The sequence below is a fragment of the Dermacentor andersoni genome, chromosome 4, assembly GCF_023375885.2.
Source record: "Dermacentor andersoni chromosome 4, qqDerAnde1_hic_scaffold, whole genome shotgun sequence".
In the NCBI taxonomy this organism is placed as follows: Eukaryota; Metazoa; Arthropoda; class Arachnida; order Ixodida; family Ixodidae; genus Dermacentor; species Dermacentor andersoni.
Genome location: NC_092817.1, coordinates 97,075,339 through 97,094,057, shown reverse-complemented (window position 1 = coordinate 97,094,057; position 18,719 = coordinate 97,075,339). Strand labels below are relative to the sequence as shown.

Here is an 18,719-nt window from a genome sequence, read left to right as displayed (position 1 = left end):
TCGATCTCGGCAGTCGGAGCAGTGCGGAACGGCAGCGCTGTCACTTTTTTTCGCCCCTTTCGAGAGCACCGGGTTGTCTACGGAAGCTTTACGATGCCTATATCGCGGTACATCGCGCACGAACCAAATAATGGGCTTCGGTTACTAGGCTGCGTTGGCTGAAAGTCACCGGACTGCAGCTTGTGACCGAGTGGTTGCCGCGAGGGTAGAAGCGGTGGCCTGACTTAGGTGTCTGCTTTACGTGCCGCGTCTGACGAGGTTGGACGTTCGTTAGCGTTAATTGCAGCACCTCATTTTGGACATTGTATCTTCTCAGCCCGGTACCCGGCAGTCACTGAGGCTGGTTTCAAGTAAAACGAGTGGATTGAGACCTTTCTTGAAGAGGTACACCCCTCTTGAACAATTGCGCTGGAAGTTAGCCTAAATAACTAGTATTGGATTCTATTCGCCTTCTTGTAAAGTCGATTAGGAAGGCAGTAAGGTACGTGGCAATAATAAAAAAAGAACACTGTGCGTCCAAAGGAAAAATAAAAATAGACCAACTGATTGGCTTACAATGAAGGAACATGATAACCACCATGGCATCATTTAGAAAGTGATTTGATGTGTTAATCTGCGTTGCTATGGAGACAAGGCGATTCTGTCCTGCACAGTTTTTGTCTATGGTACGTAGATAGAAATACAACAAAACTCAAATTGTATTCAAATTCAATGAAAATCGCAAGGAACGCTGACGAAAATACAGAAAATGTGCCCAAATTGGCAGAAATACTAAAATAGAGCACGAACCGGCCAGGTCTATGAAAAAGAAACTGTTATTGAGGTGACATAAAACGCCCACAGCAGGCAGCTGTGTGTATCCAGTTCCTGCACAGGTTAAAAACAGCGCCCTTTTGGGTCAGCAACCTGAGCCCCGATAATTTTTATGGTATAGCAAACCGCGCACCACCCACCATTCACTTGGCACTGTAAACTGAGAGGTTCTGCGTATGTTTCTGTTCGGTGAGCTCACAACTCGTGGCTATGGCGTAGCACTGCCGAGGTCGAGGGTTCTATTCAAGCTGCGGCAGTCACATTTCAATCGGGACCAAATCCAAGAAAGCTTCTGTATGTAGATTAGAACACTCCTGTCCAAAATCCAAGAACGCTTCTGTACGTAAAGGTAGATTTAGGCACACGTTAGAGAACCTCAGTTGGTCTAAGTTCACATGGCCAGACTCGTAATCAGATGCTGGTTCTGGCGCGTGAAACACCAGATTTCCTTTTTCGAGTTCACATACTAAGTAAATAAAAAAGGAAAAAAGAAGATCACGGAATAGTACGAAATCAGGTATTAAACAAAATTGAAAGGAAAAAAAAATAGCAATCTTGGAATATGTTTTACTTTCTTTTTCTGGCATGCAAATACTTCCGTTTCTTTTGTGAAGCGGCGAAGCTTCGAAGACGTGCGCTCTGAGTAATGCCCACGGCAATTCAACGACTAAAAAAAAAAAAAGAAGGAAGAGAGAGGAAGCAGCGACGACAGACACAAAACGCAGTGCCAGTCTTTCCCTTTGCGAGCCTTATCTAGGAAGCCGCGAAACATTTTGTCACAGGGGAACTTAAAGCACGACACGGACTGATTCGGTTTCTTCGGAGACATCTATTATTCAGTGCTTCGCGGGGAGCGGATGGGAGGAGCTGACGAGAGAGCAAAGAGAGCAAAAAAAGAAAAAAAAGAACGAAGAATGAGGCGGATGAAAGACAAACGTATTAGGCAATAAATAAGACCGTAAGTACAAATGCAAACATCAATGCAGGACGCAAGTTGAAGTTTAACCGTCGAAACATGTGCGTATGCGTACGTCCGTGAGTTACGCATGTGTATACGCATGTCTGTCAGTTACCTTTCTGCATCGACCGCGTAGTGGCCCTCACGTTCGTGGACAGGTCACATGGCGTTGCACTCTTTAAAGTACTCTGATCCGGCCGTTCCGGGAACGCCCTGGGTTATCGATTCCGCTCTTACGTAACGCGTGCGAGAGGTGATCGCTTGCTCCTCGCGTAACTTGCATTGGCTTGTTCTTTCATTCTTCATTTTTTTTTATTTTTAAAAATTATTGTCGCTGACTTTTTTGGTTCACCACTAGTCAAAGTTAGTGGTTGGAGCTTGAAGAAAAGTTTCTTTTTCTTTTCTTGTTTATCAATACACAGCTCACGTTTCTTAACAACGGCTTAGGCTCTACAGCAATATGGTTGCTATCTTCCTGTTCTTGTTCTGTATTTGCACATGGTGATGGCGACAGAAAGATTTCGCTGAAATGCAAAGCCGCAATTCGCTTGTGTAGAGCTTACTAACTATCCAAGATATCTCGGCGATCTTACAGAAACTGCGTGGAGTTTAAGTCAGCATGCGCCCGATAGGAATACAATTCGGGAAATTTGGGGATTTCTGGGGAAATATTAAGGAAACATTAATCTAAAGTATCAACGCACGTTTATATTGCAAAGCATCGCAGTAAATACCGAGCGAGCGGAAGGTAGCACCTCTATTTTACCGAGCTGCATCCCAACGCTCAACACTTTTACAGAACGGGAAATAGCGTGTTCGAAACTGCACTGGTAGTGTTTTCTTTTTCCTTGAGTTCCACTGTGTTGTCACCCATAGCCATATTTCGCATTGTTGGTAATGCTCTTGACTTTCTTTTTGTGATTTTTCCCACTGTGAAAGTGACACAGCGGAACAATGGTAATAAGACAAATATCGAAAATATGAGTTCGGGAATTCAGGAAATGACGAGTGAAAAAAACAAGAGTAACTCGTATTGTTTTCTCGTAACATATTCGATGACATAATGTGTTTTTTTTGTAAGCTCTTGCGGGCGCAATATACGCTTTTAAAGTTATCCCCTCCACCGAATACAAGAAGAGCTGCACTTGAATAACAAAGGCCTTTTGCAGCAAACACGGCATGCTCACGATATCTGCTGGTGCATTTGATAAAATGACATCTTGGGTTTGATGTGAGCCGCCCCGATCATATTTCAATAGGAATGAGATGCAAGAGCGCCTGTGCACTTCGATTTTGGTGCAAAACACCCCCAGGCGGTCAAAAATGGATCTGGAGACTTCCACTACAGTGCGCGCGTAAAAGACGAAAACGAAAGTAATTTTCTTTCTGATAAAAGAACAGCAGCAAACGAAGTGGAAAGACTGAAGCATACTAAATGTAATATAATATCACCAATTTATTCTGTAACTATGTGCATGAGTGAAGCTGGCATGGCATATACGAAGTCATTGAAAGGTATTCGTAGATGTGGCATCATGATACAGAATGTGGTTGTCTTTCTCTGGCTGCTTCTTTAAATAGATGGTGGATACTGGGGTGCAGTAAAGTAACCATTTGACGTTGTTGTTGACCTGTGTCGGTTAAGTACAGATGCGTTACTTAATACTGGCCACAAATATTGCGTGACTACGATACTGAAGTGTCGTTGTTCAAGGATGCAAAAACCTCGTAAGAAGTGGTCGTGCAATCACAAATCCGGAGGCATGGACACGATTGACTCTCTAGCAGCAGTTTTTCATTGAGAAAGTGCTTAAGAGAAAACGTTATTATAGGAGCATACTCTAGAAGGATCACTTGAATGCAGGTACATGGGTCAACATAGCACCATTACACAGCTGATACGCAGCCGTCTGCAGAATACGCATTTGCAACGCTTTGACCGCTTACTAGTTCTCACAAACCCAACGGAATGCTCAGGTGCTAACGGTAGATCCTTGCACACGAATTACCGCCGCAAGAGTGACGCAGCACCGCGTTCACGAATCCCAAGGAATGGGAAAAGATTTAGCTTACCTCGCAATTTCACAGCAGTTGATGATTCCGAATGTCGACAGTGCACGCAGTTGATTGCTTCCCGAGCGTGCTTGCTTCTGGCGAACGCACATATCAAGACAGGCCGGAGACAAGACACTTAAGTATTAAAACTTAATCCAGTGCTGACAGTAGCGGCCTACGAGGAACGAGGTTGAAGTCTCAGCCACGGGGAGAGAGAATTGGAACTTCCGGGCAAAAAGGCTGCACGAGCGGACGTGATGTCAACGCCTTGTTTTCTTGCCCTGCTACACTGTGCACGTCACTTCCGGCACGCGCTTCGCCGGTGGTTGCTTGCTGCAGTTTGACGGCGAAAGGAGACAGCGCGGCGACGACGGGCTACCACCGTCGTCCGCGGCTGCAGCAGCAGGGCGGAATGGCGATGCTTGTTCGCGCCTCGAGGTTTGCCGCGCAAAAAACGGCTGCCGCCCCACCGCCGGGCCCTGTACCTCGAACCCACCGCCCGCCGTGGGTCTGGGTGGGAGAGGAGGAAGGGACGGCGGCGGCGGAGCGATCGCCACACCCCCATTTCGTTGACGTCACCGCTCCGCGTTGCTTCCGGTCCCGGGACCGCTTGGCGCCATCTGTGAACCGATCCACGCACTTCTCTGCCGCTGAACTTTCCCTTCCCCTTGCTCCGTTCTCGCAGCTTTCGTCCCTCATTCTGACGGCATAGGCAAGGCGCCGCGAGGAACCCGCGTCATCGCGGGAGAGGCTAGTGACGAAGGGGACAAACGTGTCCCCGTTTCTCCCGCTTTGATCTTCCTCTGCTGCGCTCTCTCGGCAGTGAAATCTCCCGGGCTCAGAAAGACAAGGCAAGAACAACTCCACTTGGTTTCTTTTATTTCTTTGCTCTTATCGCACGCTAAACAGGTGGCAATGGGCGCAGGCTTCCGCATGCAAATGTGACCCGTGCAGTCAGAGAAATGCAGCATATGTACAGGAACAAAAGTGATCCACTAATACCTCGCACTGAGAAAGAAAACCAACATATTCGCACGGTCAAAATTAACCATGCATTTTGACCGATGTTTATTATTATCATTATGCACGCGCGCAGGCAGTATCGTATTTCACACTCCATAAACTGCTCACAGATCGTTATAAGATCTGCAAGAGAGAGAGAGGGGGGGACAAAAATGGTAGGAGCAGGAGTGTTAACCAGAAAAGCGTCTGGTTGGCTACCCTGCGCTGGGGGAAGGGAAAATGGGAATAGAAGGGTGAAAGAAATTGGAAGCAGCTATACACGTGACGGAAACTGGAACAGGGAGGACCGAGACTGATCAAATTATTGTCAGGCAATAACTGCCCCTGCAAAGCGTGCTTTTTTGCAAGCATACTCTTCTAAGGGCAAACCACGCTTTAGGTATCAAGGGAATAAAGTGCTTCTTTTCCCTACGCTAAAGTTGGTGACATGCCTATTGATTTTAACATTTAGCTTACATCGAATACCACATGTTCCTTTTACGTAATGTGTCCAGTACTGGCGCGTATGAAGGTGTCCGTACAGGATTCCGCTTAGCCGGGTTTCGAAGAAATAGAAGCTGAAAGCACTCGTCATGATGGCCATGACACGAGGCACACACGGCAGCAGACCATTAAAGAGCATCGTTTTTAACGATTAATTATGACATTATAATGATGTAGGAACCCTCGAGCTCCGCTTAATTTGGTCTCAGCATTTAGCTTTTCGTTCGGGCTAGCTCCCATGTCCTTATCGTCGACGGGAAGCCACCGGTGATACCAGTGGAAGAGCGGTGTTTATGAAATTATTTGACTTGACACTAAAAAAACAAAAAAAAAAACAAAAATAAAGACGACGCCTCCTTTTACAATAATTTTTCAGTAATCACCTGCATGTAATGCACATGAAAAACAATAATATTGCACTGCTATTCCCTCCTTCTAGTGGCGTCGTTGAAACATCAGCGGGCAACCCATTCGAATTTTTTTCTCAGGCCCTGAATGGTGCACACCACGCCGATTGCTGTTATTTTATCTACAACAATGCGCGGTATTAGCACTCTTTATCTGTTGTCGAGGGAATTGTGATGCAGCCTGAATCTCGACAGTCATGCTCAGAGCAGTCACTTTACAAGTTCGCGCGAATGTAAGACAGCAGAATAAAAATATTGGAGCAGATGGTCGAAGAAATACTGCGAAACATTTATTTTTCTCGTAATCGCCTGAACGTGTAAAAAGAAACAACATGCAGGCTCGTATCATTAATTTTCATTTCTAATACATCGCGTTGTGTAGACATACTCCCTCGGATATTGGTTAACACAAGCAGGTTCATTATTCAGTTAGTAATTTGCAGTTTGAGATAGACTAACTGCTTTTCCAGAAGGCACATAATAATAATAATAATAATAAAAGAGCACGCCAAACACAGGAGAACACAAAGACATTATGAGTGCTATCTTGTGTCTGTTAAGAAAAGTAATCTGGTATTTCACGAATAATCCCTCCCCTGTATTACACCTCACCTATATATCCCTCACCTATAAAGCTCATTGACCACCGGAAGGGTACTGTTGCCATTAATACATTAGCACTTAAATTAGGGGAAGGGGGAAGGTCGACATGCCAGAAACACGATATAGTTATCACGCATGCCGTAGTGGGGGGGACTCCGGAATAATTTTGACAGCCCGGAGAGAGAGAGAGAGAGAGCAAAGAAATAAAAGGCAGAGAGGTCAACCAGACGAGCGTCCGGTTTGCTACGCTACCCTGGGGGTGAGGGAATGAGGGAATAGAAATGAGAAAAGAAGGAGGAAGTGTTGACTGTGTGTGCAGTGAAGCACCGTGACACCAAAATGGAGTTCCATAGATGGTGATCTGCGTTGATGACAACTGGAATGACCAAGGAAGCAGTGAGCGTTGCGTGAATAGGAAGCTGCGGGTGAGCTATGGGGCTTACTCAAGACTTGCGAGCACTGGATTAAGAGCATCCAGCACTTGAACTGCACTTCGCGCTGACGGAGTATGCAACTTGCTGAAAAGTACACGAGTGTACTTATGAGAGACCGAATCAATCGCGGGGTTCCTCAACGTGCACTATATCGACGTAGACGAGCATTTCTGCGCTTCATGCCTGTGTTCCCGCTCTCGGGAGTATGCGAGGACATGCGAGTTACAAGTAAAGTAATGTGCGAAAGATGAAAGGCAACGTGCCTCGAGCAGGCACCTACTTCATAACTACACCCTAACTAGTGTTGCCTAAATAGTATCCCCTAACTGGTCTCACAGTTAGACCTACAGCGGATTGGAGCCGTCGTTAAACATTCAGAGGGATCATGAAGGCTCGGTATAGCATCCCTCGCAAAACCAGGCAGACGTTTGAATGCTTCAGGCTGGCATGCCTAGAGCGCGCCGTTCTGAACGCAGTTCCCTCGCCGTCTATTTAAAAACGTGCCTTCAACGGAGCACTGAAGAGGCGTTTATTAATTTAAAGGAATGGATCGGTTCCCTTATGGTCTTTATTGCGCATCGTACGCTGACTGCCTCACGGGAAACTTGCGCAAGAAGACTGAAAGAAAAGGAAGCTGCGGATGGCTGCTGTTAAGGTTTTAAATAAGGCCAGAAGCACCCGCGCTTCTTAGCAAGCTTTAACAGATAAGGAAAAAGGAAATAAAGTTCATAAGGGTCAAAATCGACTCATTCCTCAAGACTGGAAAGGAGAATATTCGATAATGATTATGGAGTGCAGATTTCGGTATTGATTCAGCATTTGTGAGGCAGAATGAAAATGACGTCGTAAAAGAGATAAAAAGGAGAAACGTAAGCCTTTCTTCTTGAGTTAGTGGCATTTTTCGTAACGGTGAATGAACGTGCGTTTCACAATCAGTGCTCTGCGGGCGCGGTAAACTTCAGCTTCATTATTTCGTGGTTGCGCAATCACTTCATGTCTTTCGACTATCAACCCCCCCCCCCCTCTTTGTTTTTTACTGTTTTCTATCCCTGACGAGAGCGAAATGCGTGCGCATGATCTTTGGCAGATTTGTCTTGTAAATTATGTTATACCAATGCGGGCACATAAAAAGTAAACGAAGTAAAGGAATAAGATATTCTAGAAGGCGGGGGTAATTGCGAAATGTACCACCCATTCGCAGAAGACGCGAGCTCTCCATCGCAAGAAACACAGTCCGAACATTATCTCCTAGTTCTGTTTTCTAGACTCCGTTTCAGTAAAGTTTAGTAGGAATCAATAAGCCAGCCTAAATTCGCGTAAGCGCATTCAGAGTGAAAGGAGGGGTTAACTGCTGTCAGAAGCTTCAGATGCAATAGCAAAAAAGAAAAAAAAAAACAATTATGAAGGCACTGACACGGGCATTGTTGCAAGAATGCAAAAGAACAAAAAAAAGGAGGGGGGGGGGGGGGCGACTATTACCAGTACCTCGCACAGATTATGGAGCATCAAAGTGTAAGCTGCAGGATTTCGTGCTCATGTTTCGATGGGACGTTTTGAATTGATACTTTTCCAGACTCGGCACAATCAATGCGAAATGCGGCCCCTAGTGACAGCGTTTATTTAACTCTGCCCAGCGCTACCTTCCTCAGATTTGTTTATTCAACACATTGGTTCATGTCACGTGGGAATGTATCAAGGCTTCAGCGCTAGACTTAGGTATTGCATCCACTGCATCATGTGCTACACAGAAGCTACAGAAGTTTTGTACATTCGAACCACAGGATCTGCGCAACAAAGGTAACAAACTTGGCTCCGGCTCCCGAAAAAAATAGGAGGTTCAAGTTATGTCAGCGTGCACAGCCCTTGTAAAATGTCTACAGGCTACTTCAAATGATTGCCTGCTTTCACTATATTAAGTCGTTCGGCTGCGTGGTGCTATTTGCGCGGCGCTCTTATGACTCGAGATCCTTCGATGGTGAATACGAGAGTTCTTTTCATTGCCACGTGAATTGGAACTCATGGCATAACGCACGAACGCCCTCAAACAGCCTTTAGTCAGCATGGCAGTCGTAAGCAGCGTAGCCCTTATACTTTTCACAAAGAGTGTACATGATATTTTTCTTAATAATGATTCAAAGAAACGCGCTGATACTTTAGAATGATCCCGTACGAGTCGGGTGAAGTGCCTTTAACATCTATTGCTTAATGTTTTTCTTGCTTTTCTGTATTTCTTTTTTTTTTGAGCGGGGGGAGGGGGAGGGGTGCGGGGAGGACGAGGTTCGTTCCTTGCTTCAGGTCTGAAGTGAAGAGTTCAGGTTACAGTGTTTGCTGTTTGAGCAATGTTTACGTAAGTGGTCTGTACTCCTTCATTACGTAATGTCTCTATGACTGCTGGTATTTCTACTGAATCAAATGCCTTGTCGTCATCTACGAAAGCCATACAGAGAGGCTGACTGTAGTCCGCGGATTTTCGATTACCTGATTAATGACATGTATGTGATCCATTGTAGAGCATCCCTTGCTGAAGCCAGCCTGTTCTCTTGGTTGGCTAAAGTCCAGTGTTGCTTTCATTCTATTGCAAATTATCTTGGTGAATATTTTATATAATACTGGGCGTAAGCTAATGGGCCTATAATTTTTCAATTCTTTAACGTCTCCCTTCTTGTGGATTAGTATATTCTTTGCATTCTTCCAGTTTTCTGGGACACTTGAAGTCGATAGACGCTTCGTATAGAGAGCCGCCCGTTTTCCAAGCATTATGTCTCCTCCATCTTTGAATAAATCGACTATTATTCTATCTTCCACTGCTGCTTTCCCCCGTTTCATGTCTAGCAAGGTCCTCCTGACCTCATCGCTAGTTACAGGAGGAGTTTCTGTATCCTGTTCATTACTGCTTCGAATGGAGGTATCCTGTCTCCTCTGGGTACTGTACAGGTGAGTATAGAATTCTTCGGCTGCTTTTACTGTACTTTCAAGATTGCTGATCATATTACCCTGCTTACCTTTTAGTGCATACATCTTGGTTTGTCTTATGCCAAGTTTCCTTCTAACTTATTTCATGTTGCGTCCATTTTTAACTGCTTATTCAGTCTTTCTCACGTTATAATATGGAATATCCCTAATTTTCGTCTTGTTGGTCAGTTTTGACAATTCCGCGAATTTTATCTACCTCTTCAGTTGGACACTTTTATTCTTTGTCGTTTCTTTATTAGATCCTTTGTCACTTGGGCGAGCTTGCCTACTAGTTGCATTGGTGCCTTGACTCCAACTTCAATCGCTGCCTCTGAAGCCAGCCTAGTTACGGTTTCATTCATTACCGCTATGTCATCATCTCTCTGTTCTAAGGCTGAATATTTGTTTGCAAGTACCCGCCTGAATTTGTCTGCTTTTACCCTTACTGCCTCTACGTTCAGCTGTTTCTTCGTGACCAATTTTATTCTTTCTTTCTTCAAATTGAGGTGAACCTTCGCCCTCACTAACCTATGATTACTGCACTTTACCCTACCTATCACTTCTACATCCTGCACTATGCTGGGATCAACAGAAAGTACGAAATCAATTTCATTTCTTGTTTCACCATTCGAACTTTTCCAGGTCCACTTCCTGTTGCTACGCTTCCTGAAAAAGGTGTTCATTATTCGCCGCTTATTCTTTTCTGCTAATTCTACCAGCATATCTCCTCTAGCATTCCTAGTATCGACGCCGTAGTTGCTAATTGCTTGTTTACCAGCCTGCTTTTTACCCACTTTTGCATTAATTCGCCCATTCCTACAGTATACTGAGTTTGCACTTTTCTCAGCGCCAATTGAACATCTTCATAAAACTGATCTACTTCATCATCATCGTGACCTTATGAATTAGAAATCCTACTCTGTTTTGCTTCTTATCTGGGAGACCTCAATAGCAGAGGACATCGCCGTTAGTCAGCACTGTATAAGCCTCACCAGTTCTTCTAATCTCACTAAGGACAATGATATCTCATACAATGTCTGATAGGTCTTCAAAGAGTCCTGCTAAGCTAATCTCACTCGACAGAGTTCGGATGTTAAAGGTTGCCAGGGTCAGTTTCTATTACTGTCTGTTGATGATTGGATATGTTCACTGCCGATCTCATAATCTAGATGACTCTGGCTCACTGTCCGCTAATGTGAATAATTTACTGCGAACAGCAGTTATTGCTTAGGATATGGCCCATTATGATCGTTTGTTTACACACACACACACACACACACACACACGCGCACGTAAACACACACACACACACACACACACACACACACACACACACACACACACACACACACACACACACACACACACACACACACACACACACACACACACACACACACACACACACACACACACACACACACACACACACACACACACACACACACACACACACACACACACACACACACACACACACACACACACACACACACACACACACACACACACACACACACACACACACACACACACACACACACACACACACACACACACACACACACACACACACACACACACACACACACACACACACACACACACACACACACACACACACACACACACACACACACACACACACACACACACACACACACACACACACACACACACACACACACACACACACACACACACACACACACACACACACACACACACACACACACACACACACACACACACACACACACACACACACACACACACACACACACACACACACACACACACACACACACACACACACACACACACACACACACACACACACACACACACACACACACACACACACACACACACACACACACACACACACACACACACGCACGCACACACACGCACACACACACACGTTAACAAAGACAGACTTAAGAAGTGGGATATTGAACCGATAATCACTTGTTTCCCTTACAATAGCTTTTGTTTCGCACTACAGCCTGCTCTAAATCCAGCGATATAAGGCAGCCACAGCTGTGGCGGTATAAGTAGTGTTACTAGCTATGTGCTGTAAAAGATTACTGACGTAAGCTTCTCGACCCATGCGTCTTTATGATGGAGAAGTCATGTTTGAGAAGCGCTCAGATAACGGTGAGCAACGTACGAACACAGGCAAGCGGAAATCCCGGACAAAGTTCGCGTAGCGTCTTAAGCAACATATAATCTCTGTCACGAGTAAAATGTTGAACGTGACACACGTCCCCGCTGGCAACAATATTTCTTTGCCAATGGTGGCAGTCCTACAAAACCAATCACTGCGACACCACTGCTCGCGCGTACGCCGTCGTTTCCAACCGCAGCTGAAGTTTCTTTCCAGGGGCTTTAACAACAGCTGGCTTGTTGGTGCCCCTCGGCGACCTCCAATCGGACTTCCTCGACCTCCAATCGGACTTCCTCGACGTGAAGCTACGCTTCTCTGTCGCCTTTAGTTAGGAGTTGCTTTCATAAAGGCATATTCTACTTTAATTTGAATGACTGACAGTGCAGCACGCGAGGTCTGTGGCACCGAAAAAAACATCGACCACCTGCTATGCCACTGTCCACGATACACCCCAGAGAGACAAGAACTTGCCAAAGCTTTCCAAAAACTGGACAATCGAACGCTTTCTGTGCAGGTGCTGCTGGAACACCGCCCCCATCGCCCGTCGGCCCATAAAGCGGCGAAGGTGGTGTTGTGCTTCTTAAGGACGACGGGCTCGTGCGACCATCTGTGATATTAATGCAATTTCTGTAGGACCACACACGTCAGCGAATTCACCGCAGTTTCCTCCCTCCCTCTCTCTCTCTCTCTCTCTCTCTCTCTCCCTGTTATCTTTGTTCCCCTTTCCCATTTCCCCGGTGTAGGGTAGCCAACCGGACGTTATTCTGGTTAACCTCCCTGCCTTCTACTTGTCTCTTTCCTTCCTTCCTTCCTTCCTTCCTCGGCGTAACCGCGCGAACGCACTCGTGTCACTGCTCGCGCGTTTGTCGTCATCGTTTTCTTCGACAGCTGGCTCTATTGCCGCTCATCACGCTAGCGTTCCCATACTGCTCCTACCTCTGCGGAGGTGCTGATGGTACTGGCCCACTACCAGTCGGTGCAGTCTCAAATTCTTTGTCTGAAAACACGAATATATATAACGAATGTATAACATGAATGAGCGCGGATGCATAAAAATAATTGTGCGTGCGTGCCTGTCGTCACGATGACCACCGATAAAGACAATAAATGTGTTCGTACCGTCGTTTAAAATTATGTCGCCCCTATTTGGCGTGTGCTACACAGCTTCGCTGGCCATCCACCTTCACAGAGTGGAATGGCTCATGCCTTTTAAATCCTTAGTCCAAGTTATGTGAAACACCCTCTGTAGAAGACTAGCCTAACCTAAAGTAGCATGGAAGAGATTGCCAAAATAAGACTGAGTTATAAATCTGTCAGCACCATGTCCATGCGCTTTCCTCCGAATATAAAGCCTACCGATCAATAAACAGCACTGCGCTCACGGTGTCTTATTCAATGACGAATACCGGATGAAGCAAGACAAGAATACTTCGCCTATAACGTTTCATTTGCGGATATTAGCATGTTGGCACGTTAGGTAAATACTTTATTGTTTAAATAAAGGCTACATTGTAAGAGTGCGTCCCATGTTAATTTGAAATGGCGGAAGGAACCAGGGAAGATTAGCTTCGCAACGGCACGTGTTTTTGGACCGGAGATGAAAGGGTCGAGTTATAGTCTGCTCTAGAAAAAGAAATAATCAAAAAGCAGGTCATCAGACGCTTCCTTCCTCTTCGCAACAATGGCATTAGATTTCCAAAGCGCCAATTCCCTCGGAGATTTGCTCTGATGTACTAATTTCTTTGCGTCTCGCGTTCACCACTGCGACGACTGAAGCGTATTTGGAATAAGAAATGAAGGACAAGGCGGAAGAGAAATAACTTAACCAACCAGTAAAAGGGGACGTGTAGAAAAGAACACACCATCAGGACGCAACCGCGTACTTCCGCGCCAAGCCGATTACCCGTGAAGGAAGAAAGTTGGCTGATTCATGCACTTTCTTTCTACTGTTTAAGAGAATACCGAAGAAGGTACAAAAAAATAGTCAACGAATCTCAAATGTTCATTACGGTCCCATATAAAGGACCGTGATTGAGCGTTTTTTTTTTCTACAGTTCGACCTGCGGTTTTGTCAGGGATGACGTCGATGTTTTCTCTGTCGACAAGGCGTTTACGCCATGCTACTGACGGAAAGATGAACTTGAATTTGTACGAGACCCGACTTGGTTCTATATTAAATGCGACTCGATGTTCTTTCATTAGTAGACTAGCATCTGCGCTTGGCACAGGTTTGTTACAGAGCAGGAAAAAGCAGAGCTGTAATTGCAGAAGACACGAGGACAGACGTACGCCCAGAAATAGTGCTTGTTTCACGTAGAGTCTCTCTCAAATAGAGCAGCGGTTCGCTTTCCCACGCCCATACTTGCAGACCAAAATATTTGAACTTTCCGTTCTTGCGTAGCATGTGCGGGTATGTCACGTTCCTTGCCTTCGCCCAGACGAAATACTTTTACGCCTCTGCGTCCTATCTCTCCTACAGATAACACAAGAGTTAGAACATTTAGCCAATGTGACACATAGGTGTTTATTCCTATAACAGGATAATTTTAACGTGGCTGCTATAACACAGGCAACCGTCAAATTCCATGCACTGATTAATATAACTCGCATTTCCGGCGCACCCTGTATAGTTCGAGTAGATTGCTTAGTCAGCACTAGCAAAGGAAGCGAAACGCTTCCACTCATGCTTCCGTTCCGTAAACATACAGTTATATTTAACCCAAATCTCCATTTCGCTGTTGAATTTGTACTCAACGCATTTATCATACCTAATATAATATACATTGTGAGGTAACAGTAGGGGCCGGCTTTTTATCGAGCCCGAGGATCAAGACGAAGGGCCTCCAGACACAGACCACACGCGCGTCGTATACACGATTATATATATATATATATATATATATATATATATATATATATATATATATGATAATGCGACTTAGTTGAGCGACTGTTGTGACACTCCTGCATTCTTTTATGTGTGTTCTTTTCCCTCTCTCTCTCGCTCTGTTTCCTTCTTTATCGTTCCATTTCCCCTTCCCTAGCCCAAGGTAGCCAACGAGATACTTATCTTTAGGTTAAGCTCCCCGACTTTCTAACCTCATTTATCTCTCGCTCCTTACAATATTTATAAAATTAGACTCTCAACGGGATATTCATTTAAACTGGCCAATCTCTTAATTAGACGTAGACGAGCTGTACTCCACTGGAATCTTTCTTTCTGTCTTTATCGCATCACGCAGCGCCACTTTGTTTTGTTTCATTTAGCGAAATTTATGCTAAAATACTTAAATTTGCTAGATTTCGCTTCGAATAAACGGGCTGCCTTGGTGGCGACAATATACCACGGCTCTACAGCCAACACTTCCCAGACACACACTTGAGTCAACGTGGTCGCGCGTGTCACCACGCGTATATGCATTTCAAACACGACTGCGGATTGAATAGCCCACTTGTGCACTGCTCTCTCATTCATTCCCTACGGTCAGACGTCCATCTCTGCACATCTATTCCTACATTCGTGCCGCATTTTATTTTTTCGCCAGGCTAGGTGACGAGCAGGGGGAAAGCCTTTCATCGAAGCGGCTGTGACGACGCAGTCAGCCGACATCAGTGCCGCCGACGTAGCACGATGGGGGACCACTGGTCGGAACCGAGGTGGCTCGCCTTTCAGCACTGGGCCGTCGGCGCTGACACTGACACTGACGCCGCCGTGAAAGGGCCCTGGGCAGCGAGGGCGAGCGCGCGTAACGGGCACGTAAGCGGGCACCCACCGCCACAGTCGTGGGAGCGCCAGGGGGGGAGGGGGGGGAGAAAGTTTCCGACTAACCTTCCACGCGGAAGAAGGCGGGATGACACGAGGAACAAAACGGGTGGATTCGCGTCGCCGTCTGGGCTACCGTACCGTTCCGCTGGAGCTCCCCCCCCCCCACCTTCCTCCTCCTCGCCCTTGACGTTGCTCTGTGTTGGCTTCGTAATGGCAACGAAAGGAAGGAAGACGGCACGTCGAAAAGAGCAGTGGATCGGCGTCGATTCGACCATCGGGTAAAGGAGCACGATAGCGCGAACCGGAAGGGAGATTTGAGTCGTGCGAAAAGTCAGTGACGCAGTTGGTATGCTGTTCACCTGCAGTGTTTAGCCCGGCGGGAAATCGAATGGAACTTACAGGAGTCGAAGAGACGATTCGTTCGCATAGAGAAAATACGCGTTTCGTAGTAGCTATGCCACGCGAGAAAGAAGACGCTGAAGAAGCGCGGCGACTGAATGACAGGATCAACAATGTGTTGAACGTCGCTCGGCCAATTTTGACAAAGCTTTATGATCGATAAGTGAGTCGGTGCATCACATCCCCATAAATCGCTGGGCCATGAAATTTAAGCCTGCTGTAGCCTGCATTTAGCCCGGTACACTGACAAGCTTAGCTGACAGCGCCCATACGAGACTTTCTAACGGTTGATAAACAATTCTTTTTTCGAAAGCTGTTCTGTGATGCTCGCCTCCGAGATGGCTGCGCACAACATGACGAAATGCAAAACAGTCAATCTTCGCAATCTACGACCGTTTATATGCCGCACTCGAGCCCTCTAAATTCGAACACTGCGACTCGGTTACGAAAGCTGCACGACGACGCTGGATTGATGTGTTGCATGGCGGACAGAATAAATGATTGCGTGAGTTGACTGCTCTGCCTAAGTTAGGGTTAGCTCGTGGACAACAAAATCGATGCACGGCCGTCCCGCGACGCACACACCGCAGACACGTCGCCGCCTTTCGCGCCAGCTAGCGATGCCGCCCATGATCGGGGTCCCGGGCAGCCGGCCACCCTGTCCAGACACACTGCGAGGGCCGACTCGTTCGTGACGGCCGCGTTTGACGTGGCCTGAGCAAGCAAGCGAACCAGAAGGAAATCAACAGACGGATCGAAGGGCAGCCAGGGGGAAAACAGGTCGTCGCGTACAGCCACACGCCTGCAGAGAAAACGAGCCAACAAACGCGATTACAGATTGAGCTTGGTTTCGTCACCAGAGGCACGCCTTTCTGCTTCACAATTTTTTTTTTAATCTTTCCCTGTACCCTTCTAGTAAGCGTTCAGCCTCTCCAGCTGCCTTTCTTTTTCACTTCTCAGGACTCGCCTTATTTCTCTGTTCATGCCACCTAAGAATTTGCATTTCTTCTTTCGTTTCGTGGTCTACGCCCTTGCATACATGGCAGATTTGCTTAAGGAGCATAGGTATACTGTTTATTACTTTTTCTGCATGTATACATGCATATTTTGCGTTTTAACTTTCTTTTTGCCACGTCACACATTCCTATGGGTGCCGCTTTCATGTCCATGTGTGTGAACTCGGAAATTGTGTTTCGCGCTTTTCCTTTCTTTCTTTCTTTCTTTCTTTCTTTCTTTCTTTCTTTCTTTCTTTCTTTCTTTCTTTCTTTCTTTCTTTTTCATTGTGCGCGAGGCGCCAGAGTAGGTGACACAGCACCCGAAAATGGCCGGGAGGCTTGAAGCTAGGTTGTTTGAAAGTCGTGGATACGCTTCGAATATATCCGGCTTCTTTTCGCTCTTGTCTCTTGTTGATCTCGCTTTCTGGTACCTCATCCGTCACTAAAAAAAAAAAAGAAAGACGTAAAAATAGAGGCACGGAGAGAGTGATTTCCTGCCACGCTTACTTTGCGCACTGGCCATTTTTTTCCTCTTCTTCTTCTTTCTCTTTTTATTCCCTTTACCCCTTTCCCCAGCACAGGGTAGCCAGCCGGTACTTACACTGGCTAACCTCCCTGTCTTTCCTCTCCTTTGTCTCCTCCTCTCCTGGCATCCGAGACCATGCCTGCGTACTTATAAACTCGAGAAGCCATGCGTCATCTTTATTCTGTGAGTAGAGACTTACAAAAATACCATGTAAAGCTTCTTGCGCTGCAAGAACCGCTTCTATAGCAACTGATGTTTTTGTCGCTCGGACGCAAGTAGGCACGGAAATTCGATGGCCAAGTGAGCAAGACGTCTTACGAAGCACTCACTCTCTGAGAATGCATGAGATGGAAATTATACAGTGCAAGGAAACCACACCAGTAATTGTTTTTTTCTATCTTCGTGAAATGACCAGTGAGAGATCGACTTACTTACACTTCATAAATTGTGCATACTTGGTGAAATTTAGCACCGAGTCTTCCCTAGAATGATCATTGCAATGTTTACCGACATAATTTGAGCATGCAGCGTGGAAACGCGTTATCGTTGTCAAAGAGAAAAGTTCGAAAGTGTACCCAATACCCGTGTAACTCAAGGAGACGTAACGCACTGCAACTTAATGCTTTCTTAGCTATGTCTCGAGTTGCCACGCACTCGCGTCATGGTCATATTTGCTAAGGTTTTGTAATGTCCATGGAGCGCGGCGTCCTTTCCTTGAAACGGCGGTGGTAATCTGCTAATGGCTGGTTCCTACTTTCTCAATTTCGCACGGTGATCTTGCCACATCAAACGGGTAAAAAAAAAGAGAGAAACGAAGAACAAAGTTCTGTCTGTGTGTTTTCAATATCTCTTACCCAGGTTCTTTTTCTGCGAAACGCCAAGACACTGCCACGCTCTCGTAATTCGCTTATTCGCTTCAGTGCTCACTCATTTTCAGTTTGAGAAAGTAAACGCTATATATTTGCGTTTCACATATAGTATATATACATACATGCGTGGTTTCCCAGAATTCTGTAGCGCCAACAGTCGCCAGTAATTGTCATTATCATATCGAACTTCAGTTTCATGCAAAAATACGCATCAAAGGCGAAGTTACCACGCAGTAAATACCGAGCAATAACGAGATATATGACAT

At 45.9% G+C, this 18,719-nt stretch overlaps 1 protein-coding gene across 4 annotated transcripts in view; it reads right to left on the bottom strand.

Annotated features, from left to right (window-relative positions):
- Positions 1-18,719, bottom strand: part of Octalpha2R (alpha2-adrenergic-like octopamine receptor) — a 743,760-nt gene that overhangs the window by 304,912 nt on the left and 420,129 nt on the right. Inside the window, exon 1 of one of the 4 annotated variants that reach the window (XM_050183529.3) lies at positions 3,845-4,298. The exons of the other annotated variants lie outside the window; for them this stretch is intronic. The gene's annotated coding sequence lies outside the window, so the exon portion shown is untranslated. Of the gene's footprint in view, positions 1-3,844; positions 4,299-18,719 lie in introns of those variants that run through there. 4 annotated transcript variants of the gene reach the window in all.